The following is a 17663-nucleotide window of genomic DNA, read 5'->3' on the forward strand; positions in this document are numbered from 1 at the left end:
TGGGTGAATTCCTTTTCTAGTTTTTGACTGTGGAAGACCTTTAAAGGAGGACTCTTAACCCAGAAACCATTTAAAAAAAATAGTTACAATTAGATTCATAAGTATCAAAAATTTATTCACAGGCAAAACCACCAAACGAGTAAAAAAACTAATAATAAAAAAATTTTGAAAAGCATTGCACTATGCTACAGAGTGAACCCTAAGGTAAACCATGGATTATAGTTAATAGCAGAATTGTGAAAATGTGCTCTCATCAATTGTAACAAGTATTCCCACCAACGTGAGGTATTACTATAAGATGGTATATGGGAATCCTTATTTTATGCATGATTGTTCTATAAACCCTCAACTTCTCTAATAAAGAAAAAAAAAAGACAAATAACTGGGGAAAATACTTGTCTTTCATATTACATATCAAATGCCAATTTCTCTAATATATAGAGCTCTCCTACAAATTAAGAAAAAGATCAACAGCCCAACACAAAAAATGGTCAAGGATACGAATAAGCAGTTCACAGAAAACGAAAATCCAAATGGCTCTTAAATAAGTGAAAAGGTGCTCAGCTTCAATCATAACAAGAAAAGCTCAAATTAAAACTAAAATAAGACCTAACTTCCCCCTTCAGAATGGCAAAGATTAAAAAATATAAGTTTTTAGAAAACATAAATCAAGGGTATAGGGAGACAACCATCTCATACCTTGTTGAAGGAGTGCTAATCTCCAAGGCAGCAAACGATGAGGTTTACACACCCTATGTGCTGGCATGCCCTTGCCTGGGACTTTATCCTACGCAGCGTTGTTTGCATAGCTAAAGGATGAAAATAAACTAAATGGCCTCCTACAGTTAAATAATGGTATGTCCGATTGATGGAATACTCTGCAGGTGGGAAAATAATTAGGAAGCACCTTTGTGCATTGATATGGACATAGCTCTTTATTAGGGTTCTCCAAGAAGCAGAACCAACAGGCAATGTGTGTGTGTGCATGTGTGTGTGTGGAGAGAGAGATTTGCTGTAGGAATTGTTTCATGTGATCATGGTGGCTGGCAAGTCTGACTCCATCTGAATCCACAGGGCTGGTTGCCCACTGGCAACTCCGATAAAGGTGAGGGTGAGTTCCCCAGGGAAGTGGCTGGCTGAAGTCAAGACAGAAATTCTTTCTGACTTCTGAAATCCTCAATCTGGGGACCTCCAGTTGATTGGATAAGGAGACCCTCTTTGCTGAGGGCAAGCTCCTTTGTTGATTGTAGATGCGTAGGCAGTAGAGCAATCAACTGCCGATAGCAGCACATTCATCTATGAAATACCCCCACAGTAACAATCAGGCCAGATGACCAAACAACTGGATGTCCTAACCTAGCCAAGTTGGTGCGTGAAACGAATCCGCCCAATTCCAAAAAGGAATGAACGAGAAAGAAATTCAGTGGAAGGGGACTCTGAAGAAAAACCGAGTTGATCTGTGGAAAGTCGAGACCTGATATTCTTACACTCCTGATTTTGAGGATTGGGCTTCACACCTGATTCAGCAGCCGCAGGACAAAAGGGTTTCCCCAGGACGGAAGGAGGGAGTGGGTGGCAGGTGGAGTTTCAGTCAGCGGAGGAAGCCGAAGAGAGGTGGACAAATACTTAACAAAGTGCTTCATAGGTGTCGGGGCTTCTGCTGGGCTGTTTATATTTATTACGAGTTCATTACAGAATTTATTTGGAATTGAACCCTTGCCACCATCCTGCCAGCTCAGTGTCACCACGCGAGTTTCCTGTGGCTGCTGTGACGAGTGACCACAAACTTAGATTTGCCACCTTACTGCTCTGGAACTCAGATGTCTTCAACTCAAGGTGCTGGCTCCTCTGGAGGTTCTAGGGAAGAAAGTGCTTCCCTCACCTTTTCCAGCTTCTAGGCGCCACCTGCACCCCCACCCTCCATCTTCAAAGCCAGGAGCACAGCGTCTTCCAATCTCCTTCAGACTCTGGGTCTCTTGCCCCCTTCTGAAAAAGACCTTCACAATGACGTTCAGGGCCCGCTTGGATAACGCAGGACAAGCGTCTCATCTCAAGGTCCTTAATGTATTCATGTCTGCAAAGTCCCTCGGACCACGTCAGGTGACATAGTCAGAGGTTTGGGGCATTAGCATGTGGACATCTTCCGTGGACCACCATTCAGCCAACCCGAACCGCCCCCTGCATTGCAGCGCGTCAGGAGCTCCTTGAGGTTAAACTCTTCTCCCAAAGCCATGCAGCTAAGGAGTAAGGGCTAGGGGCGAGCAGGGTCTCCTTCAGCAATGATGACTCCCTGGAAGTCCCGGCGGTCTGGACACGGGCCCCCTGGCTGGTCAGCTTCCCGTGCACACTGGATGGGTGCAAAGAGAGGCAGGGGACCGCCTGGTGTGGGGGGAGTAGAAGCCCGGTGGGTGAAGGGGATGCCATGGTGCCTGCCCTGAGCCTCCTTGGAACTGAGGCACCCATTCCCCCTGCTGCTGGGAAGGTTGGCAGCCAGTGGCTCCCTTGAGTCCCGCTCGGGACTTGCCCTTGGCTGAAGGGAGCAGCCTCACCTAAGACCTGCCTCCTTCCGGGGGCAGCGCGTATCCGAGGGCTCCTGCCCCGGCTGCTGAGCTCCGCGGGGGTGGGCTGAGGCCTGCAGCACTGGTCAGAGAGGCCCCTGCCCAGTTCCCTTCTCTAACTCCCCCACTGGCATCCTTCCCGACTCCTGAGAGCACCTCTGTTGAATTGTGCCCCCCAGGAAGATATGCTGCCTTCTAAGCCCTGGTACCTGGGAGTGTGACCTTATAATGCAAAGGGAATTATGTTAAAATGGGGTCTTCCAGAGTGGGGTGGCTCCTTAATCGTATAGACTGGTGTCCTTTAAGAAGAAATTCTAGTGGATGTGGCTCAAGCGATAAGGCATCTGCCTACCATATGGGAGGACCCGGGTTTGATCCCTGTGGCCTCCTGGTGAAAAAGAGGAAGAGAAAGTGTGCTTGCGCAGCGAGCCAGTGCCCGAGTGGCAAGTCGAGTGCGCACACGGCGAGTGAGTGCCCACGTGGTGAGCCGAGTGCCCCATGTGGGTGCTCACACAGTAAGGAGAGTGCCCACGTGGTGAGCCAAGTGCCCATGTGAGTGCCTGCGGGGTGAGACGAGCGCCCACATGAGTGCCTGTGTGGCAAGATGAATGCCTGTGCAAGTGTCTGTGTGGTGAGTTGAGTGCCCAAGCAAGTGCCCGCATGGAGAGCTGACTGCCCACATGAGCGCCTGTGTGGTGAGCCAAGTGCCCATGTGAGTGCCCGTGTGGCGAGCCAGTGCCCACATGAGTGCCCGGGCAGTGAGCCAAGTGCCCACGTGAGTGCCCACGTGGCGAGCCAGTGCCCACGCTGCGAGCCAGTGCCCACATGGTGAGCCAAGCGCCCACGTGAGTGCCTGTGTGTTGAGCCGAGTGCCCACACAAGTGAGTCATGCAACAAGATGATGACACAACAAATGAGAGACAAAGGGGAAAGTCAAGGTGAAGCACAGCAGAGATCAGGAACTGAGGTGATGCAAATGACAGGGAACCTCTCTCCACATCAGAAATCCCCAGGATTGAATCCTGGTGAACCCTAGAGGAGAAAGATGAGAAGACAAAAAGAGAAATAGAGAAGATCACATGGTGAATGGACACAGACAGCAAAATCAGCGGGGAGGGGGAGAGGTAGGGGAAAGGGAAAAAAAAAAAAAGAAGAAGAAATTCTGCCCCAAGACCACAACCTCTGCTCCTCTGTGCGTTTCCAGCCTGCCCTGGAGAGCTCAGATTTGCCAGCCCCCCAGTCGGGTGAGCCCAGCTTCAAGTCGCTTAAAGCTCTGTTGCATTCTCGCTCTCTCGTCGTCTCTCTCTCACCACGTCTATCCCTTCGGTTCTGTTTCTCTGGAGAACCTCAACTAATCCAAGCCCCAACAGCCCTCCTGTGCATACGTCTCGGTCTCAAAGTCTGCTGGTCTGTGACAGCAAAGGAGAAGAGAAGCTGCTGGCAGCGTGGGCAGCTCTCCAGGCTCAGACCCTCTGTGGGCTGGACCTTCCATCTCATTCCATTCTGTGGCTGTGAGAGGACTGAGGTGCTTAGAGGAAGACAAAGCCAAGGTCATCACAAGGGCTGTGAGACTAGACGTGGTCAGGCCCCGTTATCCCTCTGAGCAGCCGCATTTCCTCCCGGTCACCTGCCCCCTTCCGGTCAAGCCTGGCTGCCCCATTTGCCGCCTCTCAAACCTGCTAGGCCTGCGCCACTCAGGGTGCCCTGTGGCCTTTGCACCTGCTGTGCCCGTGGTCCAGGGTGTACTTCCTCCAGCTGGCTGAGCAGATCACTCCTTCATCTGCCCCAAGTTCCAGCTCCAGTCGCACCTTCTCAGTGACCACCCTTCCTACAAGTGCCACCCCACCCCAGCTTTCACCAAGTCAGCCATGTGCTGTATCCTTCCCTAGCACTCGGGATGTACTATACCGTGCTCTCTTTATTAGATACTTTAACTCCCACAAGAGGCTTTTTTTGTCTGCTTGTTTGTTGCATTTCCTTTGTCTGGTTTTGTCTGATTTATTTGCAGCTGTATCTCTGCCACCCACAAAAGCACTTCGTACATAGTAGGGGCTCAGTCAGTATTTGTGGAATGAATGAAAGCGTGAAGCTTTTATGAAGTCTTGGAAGTGATGTGGGGTGTCCAGGACCCCCCAGGCTCGACACTTGTCTGAGGTGACAGAAGAGTAAGCGGGGAATGTTGACGTGACAGCCTGCCCATCTCAGGAGCCGGGTTCTCACTCCCCTGCCATCCACGCTTCATGTCTCAGGTCACCACCTGACAGTGTGTGCACACAGAAGATGGGGCACGAGCCACCCCACTTCCCAGGTGAGGATGCGGGGTATCAGGGAGGGAGGTGATGTGGCCACGTCACAGATTCCTGTGGGAAGAGCAGAGACCAAAGCTCGGGCCGGCCACGTGAGCAACTCAGACTTGAGGGTCTCAGCCCAGCCCAGGGCAGGCAGGAAGAGGGGCGTGGAGCTGACGGCTTCAGGCGGCCACCCTCCAGCTCAGAGCGCAGGCGGCAAGTGACACAGGGAGGGCAGAGTGCCCTGGGTTTGCAAAGCACTCACAGCTGGATGGTGGATCCAGCCTGCACTGCCTCGTTCCCCAGAGGGCCGTGAAGACTGAAGTGGGTCCGGAGGGGAGGTGGAATCCAAACATGGCCAAAGTCTAGTGGAAATCAAGCATCTATCTGAGAAGAGGTGGCACGGCCCACCCAAAGCCTCAGGCTTTTTAATCCTGGGCTGAAGTTGGGTATTCCAGCGAGAGACAATGAGGTTGACCAGAAAGTTGGTTAATGTCCCGCCCATTGGTGTAAAATAGGAAATTTGTCTTCATCACAGGAGTATCCCCGACAGATTCAGTCCATCCAAAGAGGAGCTCAGTGAATAAAACATCTCCATATGGTTATATAAGAACACCGCAGCGGACAAGTCCCTGCCAGAGAGGGGAGGGAATGCTGGGAAGGGGAAGTTCGAATGAAACCTAAACAGAGGGGAGGCAGCTGATGTGCCCCCTCCCATTTTGGTAAGCCAAATGACTGTCTAAGGTTTCTAGAGAGTCGCCCTCTTCACTGCTCCACTGACGTATGCAGGAAAGGAGGTGGAGGTACAAGCTCCTTCTCTGGGGACTCACTGAGTGGTGGAGCTGCAAGTGGAATTGGGACCATGAACCCGAGTGAACAGGGCCAGGTAGGAGGGGAGCCTGGCTGGGCCCACCTGGCAGAGTTGGGAATGTTTGCTTTGCCGTGCCTGGACCTTAGGGATATTGTAGGCTGAAACCAACTGAAGCCTCTCTCCTTGGGGACTCTAACATGTTTTGCCCCCATTTCCTTGATGAGGACTCAGGACCTTGGTTCAAGGTTAAATAAACCACTTTACGAAACGAGATTAGATGGAATTTGGCAACCTGCAACCCAGAGCCCCAAGGGCAGTGCAGTGGGTCAAATATTTCTCTTCCACTTGGGTTTGGTATTTACTGGGCAGGGGCTATAGAGCAAGGTCTTATCTCCTTTCTGGAGCTTTCTGAAAGTGGGGGAAGCAGTCTGGCAGAGTGGACAGAGTCTAGCCTGGCTTGGAAGCTAGAAGGAACTGAGCTTTGTTTGCCCTTGGCAAGTCATCTCTCCTGCTTTCCCACCTGTGTTGTTGGGATAATTTTTTAAAAATTCAAATACTGTTCACTGCTATTTCCTCCTTCCCATTTCCTCCATGCCTTGCTCAAGCCAAGCCTGTCTGTACTCATTACAGCAAGGAGCAGAGAAGGACGCCTCCCTGGTTTTTCGTTTTCAAAAGAAAGGAAAGGATCAGGCATGGATAACGGATACAGGAGAATGTGTGACAACATAAAAGCTGAGTCTCTGATTTAGTTTCCTAGGCTGCTCAAAGCAGATACCATGAAATGGGTCAGGTTCAACAATAGGAATTTATTCACTCACAGCTTTGAGGCTGGGAAAATGTCCAAATCAGGGCAACATTTAGGCAATGCTGTCTTCCTGAAGGCCGTTTGCCGGCGATCCTGGGCCCCTCTGCCACATGGCAAGGCGCATGGAGGCATCTGCTGGTCTCTCCCTTCTCTTCTGGGTTTCCTTGATTTCCCATGGCTTTCTCTCTCTCTCTATCTGAATTTTGTTCTCTTATAAAGGACTCCAATAATAGGATTGAGACCCATCCTAACTGAGGTGGGCCACACCTTAACTGAAGTCATATCATCAAAAGGTCCTCCTTATAAGGGGTTCACACCCCCAGGAGTGGATTAAGAGCATGTTTTTCTGGGGTACCTACAGCTTCAAACCATCACAGCCTCCTAAGCTTGGGCTGGGGGACAAGGAATTAGGGGGCTCAGGGAAGGAACTTTGACCTGTGCCCCTTCCTGGCTGAGTCCCAAGGTGGAGAGAGCCCCACAGAGGCAAGGTCCTCAAGGAGGGGTATCGATGGGGTGTGCTGATCTGCTGGTTCACCCTCATAGCAGTCCCTTAATACCAGGGAGGTAAGGAGTGACAGAAGATTCCAGAACACCTAAGAGTGGCCATAGAGGGTCTCAGGAGGTTCTAAGAACCTGGCAGTTGTTAGAAGCAGCAGAATGATGTCTCTGCAACTGAAGGGGGCTTAGAAAAGGAGAAGCAGCTACCAGACCCAAAGCAGGCTTGTAGGTAGGGACAAGGGGTGGCCCCAGAAATCTTGGGACAATAACAAAGGACCAGACTGGCGGACAGCTCAGCATGGCAAAATGATGGTGAAGAACTGGATGTAACCCTTTGCTCTTGAACTATGGACAAATAAAATAGTGTTCCTTCAGTTGCAACCACTGAAGGGATTTTTAACCAGTGCTCCTTGAAGCCCACTCAGGGGCTGCTGTGGAGAGCACAGAGGAGGGTCATTTGTGCCCCCTCCTCCCCTCAGTAGAGTAGCTCTACTTTATTCTCATTTAATGATCCAGGCATCCACATCCAATTCCATGTGGAGAAAAAAAGTTCTGCTATTTGAAAAAACGTTTTAAAACTGCTGACTTAAGTGGTGGCTTCCCGGGGAGGTAGATTCTGAGGTGGCGATTAAATGCCTGACGTTGGTTAGGCGTGCCCTTGGACTTGACACTGTGGGATGGAAGAGAAGAAGCAAGATTGGGCAACAGAGACGTTGAGGGGTGACGCGGTCCCCGCGGAGGCCTTACCGACCCCACCAGGTGTTCAGAAAAAGGAATGACCTGTCAGAGGTGTCCCGAGGGGCTGCTCTGTGATTGGACACAGGGTGTCCTGGGAAGGTGGGAGAGCTGGTGCGAGGCAGTCTCCGCAAGGGTTGACTGCTGAGAGCTGGCGCCGCAGGCACGCCCAGCCGCTGGCAGGCGAGCCCCTCGTTCCCGAAGGGACTCTGGGCAGCTCTGAGCCGCATGCACCACAGTCCCAGATCCACCTGCTGAGTCCTGGGGATACAGGGATGGGTCCCGCAGTTCCAGTGCCTACCCTTGGGGAGCTTACAGTCTGAAGAGGTGATAGGCATTCAATGCCAAGCCCCCAATCCCGTGTAATTAGGTGCGGCCATTTCTCTGGAGGAGAAGAGCAGAATGCTGAGAGAGAGTAAAAAGGCAGGGCTCTAGGTGGAGGGGACAGTCATGCTGACACCTGCGCCAGCCCATGCTACAGCGCTGAGAGGGGAAGGCTTGGGACAGCCCACAAAAGAGGAGGTCCAGGGGGGCAGATGGCAGGGCAGAAGTGAGGTGAAAATGGGACCCACTTTTCCATTAGTCATGGGAGGCAGCAGGCCCAGGGCCCATGACACCTTTAGGAGCCCAGGAAAGTGTTTTCATTGTGATTCCTTTTAAAATGAGGAGAAAACCATGACTAGGATACTGAACACATCATAATGAATCCAGCCTGGATTCTATTCATCTTTCTATCAACGCGGTTGTAAAATGCAATTTGTAATTGTTTTTTAGGGAGCAAATGGCCCATGAAAATTGTAACGGGGCCCAGAATGGGGGGGCCCGGGGGTGGGCGCTGAGTGGGATGTGGCAGACATTGCCCGCCAGGCCCCATGTCCCTTCAGCCCCCCCTCTGGCTTCACCTGTGGCTGTGGGAGAGCAATCCTGCCCTTGACAGGGTTTCCCACACCAGCACCTGCTGTCTCCCAGCTTTTCTGCCACAGAACCTTCTGGAAAGCAGGGAACTGGCTTAGCCCAGCAGCAGGGATAGCCTAGAAGTGTGGAGGCCCCTAAGGGACCCTCACCCGGTGGGGGATGGGGGTCCCTGAGCACATGCCCGCCTCTCCTTGGAAGGAGATTCTGTGGTGGGCTCCACACAGTTTCCTGAAGGCCCCCGCAGGACCCCCGTGGGGCCGAGCTACACAGCACTGCCTGGGGGGATAAGGTCCTCTTTCTTCCCCTCACTCTTGCTTCCTGGGACCCCCTCCTAAAAAATTCACCTGCTCCCAAGTCCCAAGGCCTGTCTGATCTCAAGTGCTGGTTTCGAGGAACGGCAGCCAGGACACCCCTTTTGGTCCAGGGCTCGAGGTGATGGCAGGACATACAAGTTTGGCCCAGCTCGAGCCAGATGGGCCAGCAGTTCTGGTCCTTTCACCGATGGACCGAGAAGGGAGGCAAGCAGCCACGGCGCAGAGCGCACAGCCCTTTGTGCCCTTGGCCTCACTCCAGGCCCGCGACGTCCTTTCCACCTGTTCTGTCACTTATCCTGCACGCGGGGAGAAGCGTCCCTTCCAGTGGGCCTGGGGCTGTCCTGCAGGGGATGCTCCGAGCCTTGGCTGCCCCACGGGGGATCATGAAGCCGAGGTCAGCGGCGGCCCCTGCGGTGGACCGAGGGGCCCTCCCTGCACCGAGTCTTGCTTGGGCGGGAGGGGAGTGGAGGGGGGGCTGCAGGAGAGAGCTGGGGGCACCCCCTTCCCAGCTCAGTGGAAAGATCTGGCCCCTGCAGCAGGCTGGCAGAAACCCCAGCCTGGGCTGCTCTCCTTACTCCAAACAGCCCGAGGTTTCTCCAGAGAGTTCGCCGTGGGACCGTCAGAGCTGGGGAGACATTCCTGTGTCTAAGTCCCATAAACACTTGATTTTCCTGGTGCCCTTTGCCAGGTGGCTCCTGCCCTTCCAGATCTCACACCTCCAGGATGCATATTTTTCCAGAAAAACAAACAAGTGGCTGCAGAGCTTAAGCCCTGCCCGCTCCCCGGGGGTCCTGGCCAGCTGGGTGGGCGGACGCTTTTTGAGGCCAAGGGGGAGCGGGAAGTGCAGGGTCTGATCCAGGCTGTGAGCGAAACTTCCCGTCATCAGCACCACACGAGGCCTCGTGGGGCTGGACCACGTGTGGATGTGGGGGACACAGATGTGACCCTGGCCTCTAAGAACTCACAGTGTGAGAGGAAAGCAGACCCGGAGCCAGGCTAATTGTAATCTTAATGGCAAGGAACCGCAGTTTACCACGTCCTTGGTGTCCGCCCGGCCCTGGGCTCAGCGTTTTACAAAAAGCATGCCATTTCACTTATGGAACAACCTGGCGAGAGAGGCGTCTTAGTTTGCCAGGGCTGCTGTGACAAACAGCAGGAGTTTATAGTCTTGGAGGCCGAGAGACCAAAATCAAGGTATTGGCTTGCCGTGCCCTCCGGAACGCGTCTCTGCCCCCGTCACCTGACCGCCTCTCTCCTGCTAGCTGCTCCATGGGCTTCTACGTGCATGTCCAAATTTTCTTTGCTAATAAGGACTAAAGTCATATTGGAACAGGAAGGCCCACCCTGGTTTGACCCGGCTTCGTCCTTACGGCCCTTTGACTATCCTAGTTACCAATGGCCCCCCCCCCCCACCGCCCCAGGGGCGAGGACCTGAACCAGCTTTGTGGAGGACATGGGTCCATCCCCAACAAGAGGCGTTTCTGAATCTCCTCAGGTCCAGCACCAGTCCCTGCAAGACCCAATACTGCTTTAATAACGTTTTAGGGAAAGAAAGGAAGGAAAATGGCCTCATTAGACGTGGGCATTGAGCTGAGATGTGCTCCAGGTTTCTGCGAAAAGAGTGAGGGACATAAGCCCTCGACATCTTCCAGGTGAAGGCAGCGAAGGTGACAGGCTAAGTCCCTTGCCCTGAGTCCCACGACAGGGAGCGGCAGAGCTGTTTGAACCTGGGCCGGCCCACCCCGAGGCCAGACGCTCTGCCCTCCTATCTGCCAGGGACAGCTGGTGCTGACAGAGACATGTGGCCACAGCGCTGGGGCACCTGAGTAATCCTGGGTCTGCTGGAGATGCGGCCAAGAAGGGGGCATCAGAGACATTCGCTGTGACTGGTGGGCCTCGAAGGATGGGCAGAGGTGGCCAGGCAGGGGCCTTGGGTTTGGGGTGGGGGGCAGCAAAGGGCAGGGGGCCTTGGAAGGAGGAGCATGAAAGGAACGGGACACAGGTCCCAGGGGAGCCCTCGAGATACGGCCCTGAGAAGAGCGTGGGGTGGGTGCCCACCTAGGTCCATCACCTGGAACTCCCCCTCTCCCTGGACATGCCCCTCCCTTGACTTGGTTTCCTTGCTGTGGCCCAGGACACCTGGCCTAGATGATGTCCAATCTGTGACCGCTGTGCTGGCTCCTCGTGCTTGGCCAGGCCCTGCTCACACCTGTGATATCACGGGGTGGCCGTGGCCGGTGCCCTCTTTCCTCTCCAGTGCTGAGACCACAAATTGTGTGGTCGACTCAGGCCGCACGAGGTTTTCAGTGCATCGGGGCTGGGAGAGAGCAGGCCCCAGGCTGAAACCAGGAAGGGCCCAGCCCCTCTGACCCTGCTTTCAGGCTCTCCTCTCAGTGCACACACATGAGGCACACACACACAACACACACAGAATCATTCATACATATACACAAAAAAATCCAGACACACACACACCACATGGACACACAAACACACAGACTCACACACATACAGACATACACATAGAACTACACATACACATGCACACACAAAAACACACATCGCAGACACACACATGTCACACAGACACACAAATACATAAAGGCACACACCACCCAGAAATGCACAGACACACACGGAATCACACCCACATACAAAAACAGACACATAAAAACCATGCACAGACCAGATGATACACGGACACACATCGAGATCCTCACACACAGGGTACACAGACACAGTCAGGCAACCTAAGAGACAAAAGTACAATTCACCACGGCAGGCTCCTGCGGTTGCTACTGGTCAGTCTCAGCGACTGCCGGGTCCGCTATCTTGAGCCTCAGAACGGGGGAACTGGTCCCTTCCAGGGTGTCCTCCTTTCCTCTCTGGAGAACCTTGAATGGGGCAGTCTGCTTCTCAGCGTCAGGGCCTCGTCTGGGTTTCCAAGGCTGCTCAAGCAGATACCCTGCAATGGGGCAGGTTAAACAACAGGAATTTATTGGCTCACCGTTTTGCAGCTCAAAGAGGGCCCAAATCAAGGTGTCACCATGGTGATGCTTTGTCCCTGAAGACTGCGGCGCTCAGGGGCCAGCTGCCGGCCATCCTTGGTCCTTAGCTTGGCGCATGGCCAAGGTGCATGGCCGCGCCTCCCGCCCTCTCCATTCTCTTCCGGTTTCCTGGACTCCAGCTTCTTACTTCCTGTGGCTCTTTCTGGGTCTGTCTGAATTTCGCTCTGCTGATCCAGGACGCCGGCATTGGGACGACCACCACTCCTCTGAGGTGGGCCACACCTTAACTGAAGTCGCCTCACCCAAAAGTCCTGCTTGCAGTGGGTCCATGCCCACAGGAATGATTAACTTTGAGAATGTGTTTTTCTGGGGTGCATGCAGCTTCAGATCACCACAGACCAATAATGAGTTCTCTTCTTCACTTTTTTTTTTAACTTATAATAATGGTTATTATTATTTTTTAATGCTGCAGTTTCTTCCATTATTAGTCACAATAGTCCTAGAGTAGAATACCAGTAAGTCCGCTCTAATCCATATTTCATTCCTCCATCCTGTGGACCCTGGGATGGTGATGTCCCCTCTACCTCTAGATCAAGAGGGGGCTTAGTTGCCACATGGCTGATGGATGCGATTCTCCTGCTTGCTGTTATAGTACTCTCAGTTCCCTGGTGTGGTGGTTGACCATCCTCACCTCCCTGTTAGCTGACCTGGGTAAGTCCAACAAACTGGAGAGGAGGTGTTGCAGCTCTGCTGAGGCTCAGGGCCCAAAAGGATCTCTTACAAGCTCCCTGGGCTAAGGGAATGCCACTTTTCTAACATGTTTTCCTGAGCAGAATTGATCAGCAGGTCGCCTTGCTCTGTCCCACGTCGGAGGACTGCTTCTTTGGGAGCAGCCCAGCGGAAGAGTCTGCATTTCACCCCTTGAGTTAATGTGGGGAAACAGCCACACCCCAAGATAGCCTTCCAAGGGGGCACCCTCTGCAGTGTGCGGGGCCAGGGCAGCTTGGCAGAGCTCGACATGAACGCCTCCGTCCGAGTCCGGGGAGGGGTCTCCCTGCTCAGACCCCCGGCCGAGGACAAAACCCCGAGGGGCCATGGGTGACCTGAGCGGGCAGCCCAGGCCTGAGAGGGCCCGCCTCGGCCTGGCCACCCCACCTGGCCCCCCGGAGGCTGGAGGAGAGCGTCGGGGGCAGGGGCCGGGGGCGCCGGCCCCTCCCGCCCACGCCTCGGCTCCGCGAGTAAATCAGAGCCGTCAGTGTGGTAGCAGCTTGATTAAAGTTCAGGGGTTTAATAGATCATTTAAAAAACCCCCAATTACTCCCACCACCACCCCCACCCCCCCGGCCCAGCCACCTGGCCCGCGGCCCCCTGCGCACGGCGCGCTCGGCCGGCACCGACAAGGCCCGGCCGGGCCCGCGGTTCCGGCCTATTCCCGAAGGACGCCCACTGCCGAGCGAGACCAACATTCTCAGCTGCATTTAATCTACCCTGAGACAGGCTGGCGAGGAGCAAATGCGAGGGGCAGGGCACGGGAGGCGAGGCCCGCGAGCGGCCGGACAGCCGGCCGGCTTTGTTCACTTGGTAACCGGGAGCCGCGCCAGCCGCGGAGGGGCTCCCCTGGCAGCAGAAGTCTGTTCCAATTAATCGTGTTTAACCATTCTAATCACACTTTAGCACATTAATCCTATTTTCAATCCAAAACACATCTGAAACAGCGGCATGTGGGCCTTTTTATGGGAACCGCAAATCAGATGTAACCGAGAGACAGGGCCCTCGTTGGCTCTGCACTTTCACTGAACTTAAACTTAATAAAATATGGGCCTGGCTTGTGGTCGGATTTACTGCACGATGCTGATGCCTTCACATATAAATAGATCCCTTAAGTGACTTAAAAACCTGTCAGAGAGCGCAGTGAAAATTTGATTATAAGGGAACCGGCGCAGGGCTCTACCCCCCCCTCCGCTGAACAATGACATTGTGGCTCTGATGGGTGGGTGGGTGGGGGCAGGGCGTGGCTGACATGCTGAGCCGTTGGCTGAGTGGCCTTGTAAAGGGGTTTATGGATGTGTAATCTTGAAAACTTGATAAACCTCAAGCACCTCATCCCCGATGCTCCTGTCGAGTTTCTTGAGTGGTTTGACATGACACAGGCTGGTGTGCAGTGGGCCGGGGGCCAGGGGGGCGCCTGGGGCTGACTCTCCCCACCAGCGGCCAGAAGCAGGGAAGGGGAGGTGCGCCGAGCCCCCCCACCGCCAACGGCGCCTCCGTTTTATCGGTGGGAGACGATGTCTAGAGAGGGGGCTTGCTTGGGGGTGGAACCGGGAGGCCAGGCCCTTCCAGCGAGGGACCCCTCCAGGCCAGGCCAGGCCGTTTCTCCCGGACGGAGGTGCCACTGCAATGCAGCCACGCTGAGCTCATGCAACCTGAGACCCCATTCCTTGTTGCGGCGACACCTGCTCTAGCAGCCATTGCATTCTGGAGCAGCTTCCCCTTTGCTTTCATCCCAGGCCCCGCTAGGAGCTCATCAGCAGCTGGTGGTTGTGGTTGCAGGAAGGGTTTGCCTCTGAATGGCAGGTGTGCTCCATCTGGGAGCTCGCATTGCACGTGGCGGCTATGACGCCTGCGGGTCACATTGGGTGCACGGCCTGGGAGGTCTGGGTCCTGGGTTCAGATCCCAACTCCGCCACTTCCCAGATAGTGTCCTTCAGCCAGTCGCTCCATCTTCAAGTCTCGGTTTCTTCATCCACGAAATGGAGATGCCCAGAATATTGTCTTGTAAATTTTGGGGTGAGGGTCAAGTCCAATGATTAGCCTTGTGCTCAGCACACTGTAAGCACGGCCAATATGTTAGCCAATCCTCCCCCCGCCTTCTCTGCTCTCCTTTCCCCCAAAAAAGAGGCAAAGATGTTTCAGTTTCCTCATCTACTAAATGCAGTGCTGATTCCCGACTGGCACACAGGATTGAGGAACAGATGAAAGAGGGTGACACCTGAAAAAGTATGTGCTCAGTGAATGTTGGCTCGAGCAGAAGAACACTTTCTTTCATATTTTACATTAAGATAAGTATATAATAAAATGGCTTAAATAGAAATTTTGAATCTTTAAAAAGGAAGAGGGGAAGCAATTAGATCGAATCTCCAGACTAATATAGTTAATTGCATTTGAGCATAAAATTTGGCTCTGGGTTTCTGGGGGAAAAAGGCAAAAAGGGAAATAAGATGAAGTAAATTACTCTCATTATTCATTTATTCAGTTACTCAATCCAGGGAGCACTCTTTTAGGGCACACTACGTGCCAGGACCTGCTTTTGGCAAGGACGGGAGGAAAGGTTACACAATCTTCAGGTCCAGCTTTCTCCAGGAGTTCATGTCTCAACTCAGTGTGTCACTTTGGCCCCTCCAGAAGGCCCAGATTCTAGAATGATTTTACAGAGTGTGTGGAAACATTCTTTTAAGTGGCTTCTTAAATGGACCCTTGGTGATCCCAGAGAACTGACTTCACCCCAAAATCCTTCAAGACTTTCTGGCATGGTCATGGCTTTAAAATCGTTCTCACCTTGGGAGCCTGGGCTCCTGTCACAGGACGGGCTTTGGGGACGTGATGGAAAGAAACTTAGGCAGAGGAGCATTCAGTGCCTAAGTCTTGATTTGGATCTGGGATGGGAGTTGTCAACTCATGCTACGTGAAATACACAACGGTTCCCAACGTGGTAGGAAATGCGGGGCAAAAAAAAGGAACTTGGCTGAGAACCAGGATTAAGGTCTGATGTTTGGCTTTCTAAGTAAACACGTCTAGCTTTTCATTTCACAAATAACAATCTGGAAAGATGCATTAGGGACTCTAAATGCAAAATAGAAATGAGTTTATCCAGGTAAGTAAGGTTTTATTAAACAATTTAATTCATTCCAGTTCCTTTGGAAGAAACCGTGGGCTATGGTTAATGTACTGAGTCAGACAGAAAGTGCATTCACGGAGCCACCTGCATTTAATATCCAACTGTCAGAAAACTCCTCACCAGCCCTTTCCTGGAGAGGAACGAGCCGAAGTGAATTTTATTTTGGTAAATGCAACACCAGAAACGGCCAAGGACTATTCGAGGCAAGGCAAATCTCAAACGAAAATGTGAGCAACTGAGAACATGAACAGGATTTGAGAGCTCCCGGAACCTCTTCCAATCCTAGCTGCTTTTAAAAATGTGGCATGCTGGAAAGAGATTTTTCAAATGTTGTGCAAGGAAAGTTAAAGGGAAAAAAACCCAAAACAAAATGAAAAAGAATCCCACCAACTGGAATGAAAAACACAGGTCTCTGCAGATACCTTTAAAAAAACAAACCAACTTATGAAATAAGTCTGTAACAGCCATGCTCAGACCAGGAAATTCTCAGAACAAGTATAATCATTTTATGAGCAAGTAAAAAAATCCTCTGTTGCTATAATGTTCTTTATTGGGAAAGCAAGGTGCGTTTACATTGGAGATTTTGCTCTCTGCTTGGTATCCTGATGTTTGTGGTTTCAGAATAGGTATTTCCCAAGTCATTTGGCAAAAGACAAATCATTGCTTTTTATATTAAGGGGTTTGCCAGGCATCCGGCAGAGACTAATAAAACGATTCATGATTACAGGTACATCGAAAGGCACGTGGATGTAGCAAACTGTACATGTTGGCTCACGGTGCTGTTTCCTTGCATGTCTTCCAGGTGCTCCTCCTATGTTTCCTGAAAGTCACCAAGGTCCTCCTCTCCCTGGTCTTTCATATTTTTATTTTATTTTATCTTTTTTCATAGAGTAAATCTTTTATTGGTAAATCTTTCATAGAGTAAATCAACATGTCAGACACAAGGGATATAAGCACTAAACAAAAAGCAAAGGACTCTCCTTGCTGTGTTCACAATTTCCACCTAATAACTGCCCAGGTGCCTTTTAGCCTGCCTCTTCCCAGAGCTCCCAACTCTAGGTCCATAGTCAGATGAGGGTGACTTTCCAGGTATCACAGACCTGAAAAAGGAGGACACCAGGCAGAAGTCATTTGAGTAGCTCTTTCCCAGCTGCCCAGAATTTCACATCTATTCTTTTACGAATCCCTCCAAAAAGCCTAAGATTATGCCCATTATAGAGGGGAGGGGAGATTTAAAGAGAATTCAACCTTGTTTGAACCTGTTTGAAGCTAACTGACGGGCTACGAAGCACTGTGGGGTCAGCTTCCGAGTCCCTGTTCCTCCTTTTATGACCACCCAGGCCAGTGTTTAGATGAGATGGCAAAGGGAATCAGAGGCTTCTTTCTGTTTTTAAATGTTACCTGCTACCTGGGTCCTTACTTTTCTAAGCCTCCGCGAGTCCTTGAGGACCTCGGGGCTTTTCTTTTCTTTATCCAGAATGCCTTGCCCAGTGCCGGGCATGCAGATGCTCAATGCGTGCTTAGCGAATGAATGAACGTCCGAACAATGGTTCCAACTTAGAGATGCTTTTAGCCCGGAGTAGAGAGTGGGGTCATGCTGGCCACTCAGCCCACCAGGGCTGGAAGTAATCGATAAAGTATGATGCTGAGAAAATGAACGGTGTCTCAGCAATCTTTGCAGAAGTCCCATTGGAAGGACCAAGAAAGGTGGCCCCTCGAGTGGTCTGCACTCAGGCCCACGTGAAAGACGAGGAGAACAGCAGTGAGAGCCACAGGCCCTGACCTCAGAGCCAGCTCCCACAGAGCCCAGCCAAGAGGGTACCCCGCAGAGAGAGC

At 52.3% G+C, this 17663-nt stretch overlaps 1 non-coding gene across 1 annotated transcript; it reads right to left on the reverse strand.

Annotated features, from left to right (window-relative positions):
* Nucleotides 1-17084: 17084 nt before the first annotated feature.
* LOC111763556 (small nucleolar RNA SNORA61) lies at nt 17085-17206 on the reverse strand. Its single transcript, XR_002796403.2, has one exon. It is a non-coding gene; the product is annotated as a small nucleolar RNA SNORA61 (small nucleolar RNA).
* Nucleotides 17207-17663: the final 457 nt, after the last annotated feature.

Source organism: Dasypus novemcinctus, chromosome 3 (genome assembly GCF_030445035.2).
Source record: "Dasypus novemcinctus isolate mDasNov1 chromosome 3, mDasNov1.1.hap2, whole genome shotgun sequence".
In the NCBI taxonomy this organism is placed as follows: Eukaryota; Metazoa; Chordata; class Mammalia; order Cingulata; family Dasypodidae; genus Dasypus; species Dasypus novemcinctus.